Genomic DNA, 7,474 nt, shown 5'->3' on the forward strand with positions numbered 1-7,474 from the left:
TTAAACGATGCTGTTATTTTGACTTTACAGAAAGTCCACAGGAGATGAGTGACTTTCCCAAGATCCTAGTCGTTAGCACCAGAGTCTGATTTCTTTCTTCCTTCTAGTACTCAGGCTTTTTGACCACTATGCTATTCTTTTCCTCATGGCTTAAGTAGAAAGAGAATTGGATGGATCCAGCGTGGCACATCCCATGATAGTTGATGGAAAATGTAGGAAGCCTATGTGGAGAAGTTGGCCCTTTTTCTGTCAATTAAAGACTGATTGCTCATAGTTCCACTCCAGGTCTTAAGGTCAGCTGTAAAGAAAAAAACTTTTGGTTAAATTATAAAGGTGTTGAGATACTGTCAGGGTTATAAAAATGAAGGATTCCTCAAGATCTCTAAGTATCAGAGGAGAGGTTGGGCTGTGAAGATTGTTGTTACAACATACACACATTGATCATGAGCCAATTACCTTTGTTATGTTGTGTGTGGTACAGCTCTACTTGGAGTCAAAGGAATAATAAGGTGACCTCCAGTTGGCTGCCTGCCATAATTCCATGGCAGATTCCATGACTGCTTCTTATGGAAGCCACAAGAGAAGTTGATGTCTTCAGTTTTCATTCCTTGAGGGGAGTCCTTCCTTGATATTCATCTGGCAGATTAAGTCCCAGGTGGCCATGCTAAAGATCTTCTTGGGGCTTGAATGTTCTAGCTAGACCCCAAATCTCAGCTATGGAAGTACCAATGATAAGCTTATATTTGTGTTACCTTCAACTTTTGCTTTTAAATCTCCAATGCCTCCTGGAGGAAAATCTGTCTAGGGAATTTGAACAGTAAGTTTTTATAGATTTTTTTTCAAATGGTGAATTTTATAACTCATAGACATGAACTTATGATTTTATTAAATATTCCTAGCATTGTTACACTCATTTTTTTTCTAATAAAAAATACATGTTGTCTTCACCTGCCACCTAGTGCAACCCTAAAGTCTTCATCACTACTCACTGTTCCTAAAGTAAGTTGTAGAACTTCCCACTCTATATCTTGGACACGCCCTTCCTTACTCTCTTTGCTGATTCATCTCCAAGGTCCATTCAAATACTACCTTCTCTGAGGACCCTCTACTATCTGGTCATCAGAGTAAATGATCTGAGCTTCCAAGGCCCATTGAAGAAAGCTGCCATCCTCCAGTGAGCCCTAAGGATATCTGGGATGAAATTTACTTCCCTTCAGAAGGTACAGGCAGGTAGGAATTGGCTTGTGAACATTGAGGGCCAAGGACAAATCCACTGGACTGAGCAGCCACTCTACTCAGAAGGCTGGGAAATCTATTTTCACATTGACCAGTAGTGTCAACTTTTCTTCTACAGCTGGACAGAAAGGGTTAAGCAGTTAGGCAATTCCCCTGTGGCTTAGTAACTGCAAGAGAGTCTTGGCACAAGTAATTTGCATAATACAGACTTATCCCCTGGAAGATGCAGTGCCCTGAAATCCCAGTATAAGACAATTCCAGCTGTCCTAACCTCTGAGACTTAGGGGGTCTGATTTGAACATTCCTGGGAGTCTTACAGGTCACCTCCCTTTGCCTCCCCAGGACTACAAAAGTCCAAACAGAGCTTCTTCATGTCTGGGATGAGAATTAAGCTGGAGGTGACCTTCACCTCCTTCTCACCAGATGTGATTTGGAGAAGTGTCAGGAGTTGAAAAGAGTTATAGATGGCTGAGGGGGCTCTTCAATCTTGCTGCATTCCACTCCTTTTCCCTAGGTTTCATTCTGGCCACATGGATATGCAGGGTCATCTTCTGTGATCCCACAAAGCTTTCTATCATCTTAAAAACACCCATATGTTGCTTACCAGGTGCCAGGCACTGTAGTAAGTACGTATCTGATGCGGGTCATTTCATCCTATGGCATCCTCAGCAGTCCAGTGCTGGACTCTGACTGGTTGTGATCATGCTCTATGAGGTCAGGCAGATCCAGAGTCAAATCCTGGTTTTATCCCTTGGTAGCTATGCAATCAAGGCCAAGTCGCCTGGGACCCTGCTGCCTCCGTTTTTCCATCTATGAAAAGGGCCCTCCAAGAATTAGGTTAGATTAGAATATATGCAAAACACTGAGCCCAGCGCCTGGTGTTTTCTTGAGTGATCTATGGCTGTGATGACTGCCAGGGAGACAAAGAGGAAACCCTAAGGGAATAGGAATTCCTCTTTGCGGTCTGTGGGTTCTGATACCAGAAAAGAAGACTATCCACAGTGTTGTAGAGCAGTGGGGCCCACTCTGAGAGCTCTGGAATTCTACTAGGGGTCTGCAGGCCCCACCTTTATGTGGAGACTCCTGTCCTCAGGAGACCTGCTACCTATTGTGGAGTGGGAGAGAGAAAGGGATGACACTGAACCAGAGGTTCTATCAGAAGAGGACTGTTCAAACTGCATTTGTGCTCCTGATTAGATTCACTTGGTCTGCCAGAGAGTGGAAACCCCAAATCCCACTGAGAGAGTTAGAAGGGCCAAAGGGCATCACCCTTCTGAGTATCTCCTCCTCCTTAGTTGCCAGGCTCCCTGCCATTAGAAGACCTCTTGGTGAGGAAGACCCCAGTGACCTCTGTTAACAAGGTAACCCAGGACAGAGGATTACCCTCTCCTCATCTCCTGGGAGGAAATCATATTCCAGTCCTCCTGCTTTAATGGAGGGAACCACACAGATCTTGACCAGGGACCTAGAACCCTCTCAGAGAGCATGTTGTGAGGAGACCATGCTCCTGGCTGGCCAAAAGGACCTGGAGTGACAGGGCTGGAGCTGAGGATATTTTTGCCCTTTGGAACTTAACTTTGGCTTGTCTTTTCCTTGAGGTATGGAGTCTTGGGCTCCCTTACACCAGAGCAAGCCCTCAACCTCCGGGCTGGAAGACCCTGTTTTGTTCAACAGCTCAGGGTTTAGGAGCCTCTAATGACTAACTCCTCTGTCTTCCCAGTCCCCTTTCCCTGCCTACAAGCCAGCCGGCTGGTAGCGAGTTAATGAGTGATTTATTAAGTTCCACAGGTGACATTCCTGCTATTTGCTCCTAAAGCCCAGATGACTGATGGATCCTTTTGTTTTAGAGTCTAACAATTCATTAAACCCATTTTGCCGAGGAGTGTGGGTTTAGATTTTACGAGTCTTAGAGCAGTGTCTTTGCTGAGCTAGTCCATGAGAGCATCCATGGCGGTGCTGTGGGGGTCAGTTCTGCCCACATAGTTCCTCAGGGACAGGACTTTCACCGAATCAAGATAAAGCAGGTAGAGCTATTGTCAATATTTAATCAGGATATGTGGGATTTAGCTCTGTAAAGCAACACTTAGGATCTGTGTTTGCAGACTCTGGCAGGCATCCAAGGAAAGTATTAGTCCCTGGTCTGAGCTTTAAGGGAAAGATTACAGTTATTTGTCCCCAAGTCAGTCACAGGGATTCAGGTGAATAGGCATGCCGCACAGCTCCCCAGGCCCCAGGTCTTTAATAGCAATGTGGTATTTTGGGTCTATGCTGGCCTTGGAGGGACAAGTGGGGAGCTCCAGCCCTTACTCCATAAAATGGTCCCCTGCTTTCCCAACTGGACCTTCCAAGCCCCTCTTACTGCCCCCATTGCTCTGTCTACCTCTGCCCAGCTGGCATTCAGCAGGGTCAACCAAGCGAGGGCCTTACAGGAAAGAAGAAATGCTCTTCAAGTCCTTGTATGTTTCCTTTTCTATTTCCAAGTGATTCTTTCTAGGAATATTTTCTCCCTGGGAGTGATCTCCTGTCCTCATAGCTAAGGGGATTCCTGGGCTGTGCTATGCTGAGGGCAGGCTGTTGGAGTTCTGTCTTCCTGCTCCATATGCACACAAGCATCTTCTGATCTCAGTGCACAGTACTAGCCCTTGCTTCCCATCCAGCTTTCCTCATCCCAACACCTGCCCTTCCTTTTCTTCTTCCATAGTGTGTGTGCATGTGCGTGCATGCGTGTGCATGTGGAGTATTGGGAGCACGAGTTCTCAGGATCCCCCAGATAGAAATCCTGGAGCTGTGATGGGACACCTGGTACTCCTCAACATCTCGCTGCAGTGCTGCATTTCAAATCACAGTTCCTCCCAGGGGTTTAGGAGCAATAAAAGCTGCCAATAATTATTGATGACTTACTATACTCTGGGCACAGGGGTAAGTACTTTCTCTATTACCTCACTTGATTCCTCACTATATCTTCTGAAGTGTTATTATCAATTTCATAATATGGATGTGGCTAAAGAGACATAGAGAGGCTAAGTAACTTCTTAAGGTCACACAGCTATTGAGTGGTCAAGCTGATATATAAGCCAAGATTGGTCTCAGTCCACACTGCATCCTTGACCACTGCGTGCTACCATTTCACCAATGTAAATAATCAAAACACCTTTCATTTAGTTTTATCATGATCACAAAAGTAACGCATGAACACATCATTATTCATTTGAAAAAATTAAAAGTACTCAGATAAGACTGGAATTCCTTCTGACCATCATTCCATATTTCCTATCACTTTCCCCACTCTATGGATAATTTTTATCATTGTCGTTTACGTAATTTCAGACCTTTTCCTACACGTTCACATGCATGTTTGTATGTGTAGAAAACACCGGCCTCTCTGGCTGTTCTTAGAACAGAATTATACTTGTAAACACCATGCTGAAACTTTTGTCATTTCACAATATGTCTTGACCCTCTTTTCATGTAAGCATAAGCAAGTTCCTTTATACCTTTATACCACTGCTCCAAATTTCATATTAAGAGATGCTATAGTTCTCTGTTTTCTGGTTTTTGTTTCTGAGCATTTCCCAGTTGGTGAACATTGAAGCTGTAATCAAATGTCCACCATCATTATGCTTCAGTAAAGATCCTTAAGATGTAGCTTTTTGTGCAATTCTGTGAGTATTTTTCTAGGACAGCGGAAGTGGAATTGCTGTGTGTTTGAGTATGCAAATTTACAATTTTCATAGACACTGACAAATGACCCTCCACAGTGGCTGCACCAACGGATATCTTTTTAAGGATTTTTATGTTCACATTGAGGGGAAAAGTGCTGTGTCTCCACAGAGGGCAGACAGCACAATACAGAGTGAGCTTAAACTGTGGAATGACCTGTGTGGGGTGGGAGGCTGCAAGAAGTGTGAGCAGTGCTGTCACAGTCTTCCAGCTGGGCAGGTGACACCCTCTCTGATCTTCAGTTCTCATCTGCCAAGTGGAGGCCATAATCTCACTAATCAGAGGTCTGTTATGAAAATTGAGATGCTCATAGCATATGACCATATACGCACAAAGCATTGAACAACAGCTATCCCTGTCCCAAATGAGGACAGAGAAGCCTCAGGATGTTGTCCTGAAAATCTTTAAGGATAGCAAGCCCACAGCTGGGCTGGACCCGGGTGCCACCTCCTTTAGGGAGGACTGAATAACAGAGTATTGATGTCCAGCCCATTTCAGACCAGAGCTGTAAGGCATAAGCCTTGTCCTTGACCTTGATCATGACCTTGAGTTCTGTCTGGCATAGCCTAGAAAAGTAGAATATCATACAGCATGGGCATTCGTTACCTTCTCATGAAAATAGTAAACTCACAAGAAATGCCTCTCATGTTTTTGATGGTGAAATACTCTAACTTTTTAACCCTAACTTCTTTGATATTTTGTATGACAGATATGTAGGGTTTTTAGGCCATTAAGGCAATGCAAACAAAGGAGGAATGATTTCATTTGGTGGCTTTTATTTTCCTACTAGCAGCACAACAATGTAATCTGGGCTCTGACTTTCACTTAGTATGAGAAACCATGAAAAAATTGTGAAACCTTGCTAAAACTCAGAACTTTGTAAAAGTTAGATGATAACAATGTCTATTAGCAAAGCTAATGCTTATAGGGCACTTAAAATATACCAGGCTTTATGCTGATTAATCATTTTGTGTATTTTTTTGTTATTATTTAATTGAATGCTCACAATAAGAAGTCAATGGTGGTCCCTGGAAGCACATCAGTATGGCCTTGGGAAAGTGACCTAGTGTCCTTGTGGCTCAGGATGACTTTGGGAAAGTGACCTAGTGTCCTTGTGGCTCAGGATGTTTTGTTGGCAAAGTTAATGGACAGACATACGAGACTCCAGAAATAGCCCCTGGGCTGTGGGCATGAGAGGGCCTCTCCCTGACTGATTCTGAAGCAAGGGATAGTGGATGGACCTGTGTGTGTAGATTCCACCCAGTCCCCAAGCAGGACCTATTGGGTTGTGGCACTGAGGTTTGGGAGGCAGGGGGCAGAGGCCCCTGTGAAGATCCAGGCAAACACAACATGAAAACATTACCTGACTTTGCAGCAGGATGGGCCAGCTCTCCTGAGGAGTGGTCTTCTTTGGGACTGGTAGATAAGGCCATGGCAATTCTTGGCTTAAGAGTAAACAGTGGGAGCTCATCCTCCCAGCCTTGCTTCTTGGAAAACTTAGCGGGTGGGTGGGTACGGGGGAAGGCGGGCAGGTCCACAGTTTATTACATTTGCATGATACATTAGGACTAAAGCTCACAGCTCTTGACTCTTTTTGAGTTTCTTAAAACCACAGTCTACCCCATTTCATCCTGCCTGGTACACATCTCCATTGTGCCAAAGGAATTCCCAAGGCCTGGTCCCTCTTCCTTTACTTTATAACTCCTCTGCAGCCCATGGCAGAGGGAAAGCACATTAGCACCTTTGCATTCATCAGATATGTGTTTTTTTTTTTTTTTGACCAAATGTTTGCCAGATGGGAATTCTGAGAAAGAGATAGGGCATAAGAGAGGTGAGTTTTAATGGTAGAGAACTTGGAGATCCTGCCCCAGGAGGTCAGACCTAAGCATGGTGCCAGAGAGAGAAAGGAAAGGAAGGGCAGGAGGACAGGGAGAGGGAAAGTATGCCAATCCCAGTGACTCAGTTGTCTCCCCTCCACGTCTGGGACCATGGACTTAGTTCTCTCTTCCCAGATGTGAAAAGTCACCCAGTGCTCAGTGGCAGCCTGAAAGTCTCCTGGGAACATTGCCCTTTGTGGGCTTTTGTTTCCTGAGAGGGTGGAACATGGCGGAGCTGGTCAGCAAGCAGGTGGATCCGTCTGGGCACAGATGCTTTTTATCTGCAGGAACCTGCAGACCCAGGGCTTCTTCCATAATCATGCCCAGCAGCACCTGACCACTCAACCCTTTTAAAGAAAAGCCATGTCTTCTGTGCTTTGCTTGAGCCTGAGCTCCCTCTCCAAGGTCAACGTGGATAATGTTCTAGCCCAGGATATGATTGACAGCATAGGCTGGGCCCCCTAGGACTAAGGGGAAGACATTGAGTAACCTTAGGCATGTCTCTCTGGTGCTGAGCTTCAGTTTCCTCATCTGTGGACAGGACAAGGGACTTGCTGGCCCTTACTGTGGGATGAAGGGTTTCTACTCGGCAGATGAGATTGAAGAGAACTGAGAAGCTTTGATAAAGGAGGATTGGCACT

This window comes from Callospermophilus lateralis, chromosome 2 (genome assembly GCF_048772815.1).
Source record: "Callospermophilus lateralis isolate mCalLat2 chromosome 2, mCalLat2.hap1, whole genome shotgun sequence".
NCBI lineage: Eukaryota > Metazoa > Chordata > Mammalia > Rodentia > Sciuridae > Callospermophilus > Callospermophilus lateralis.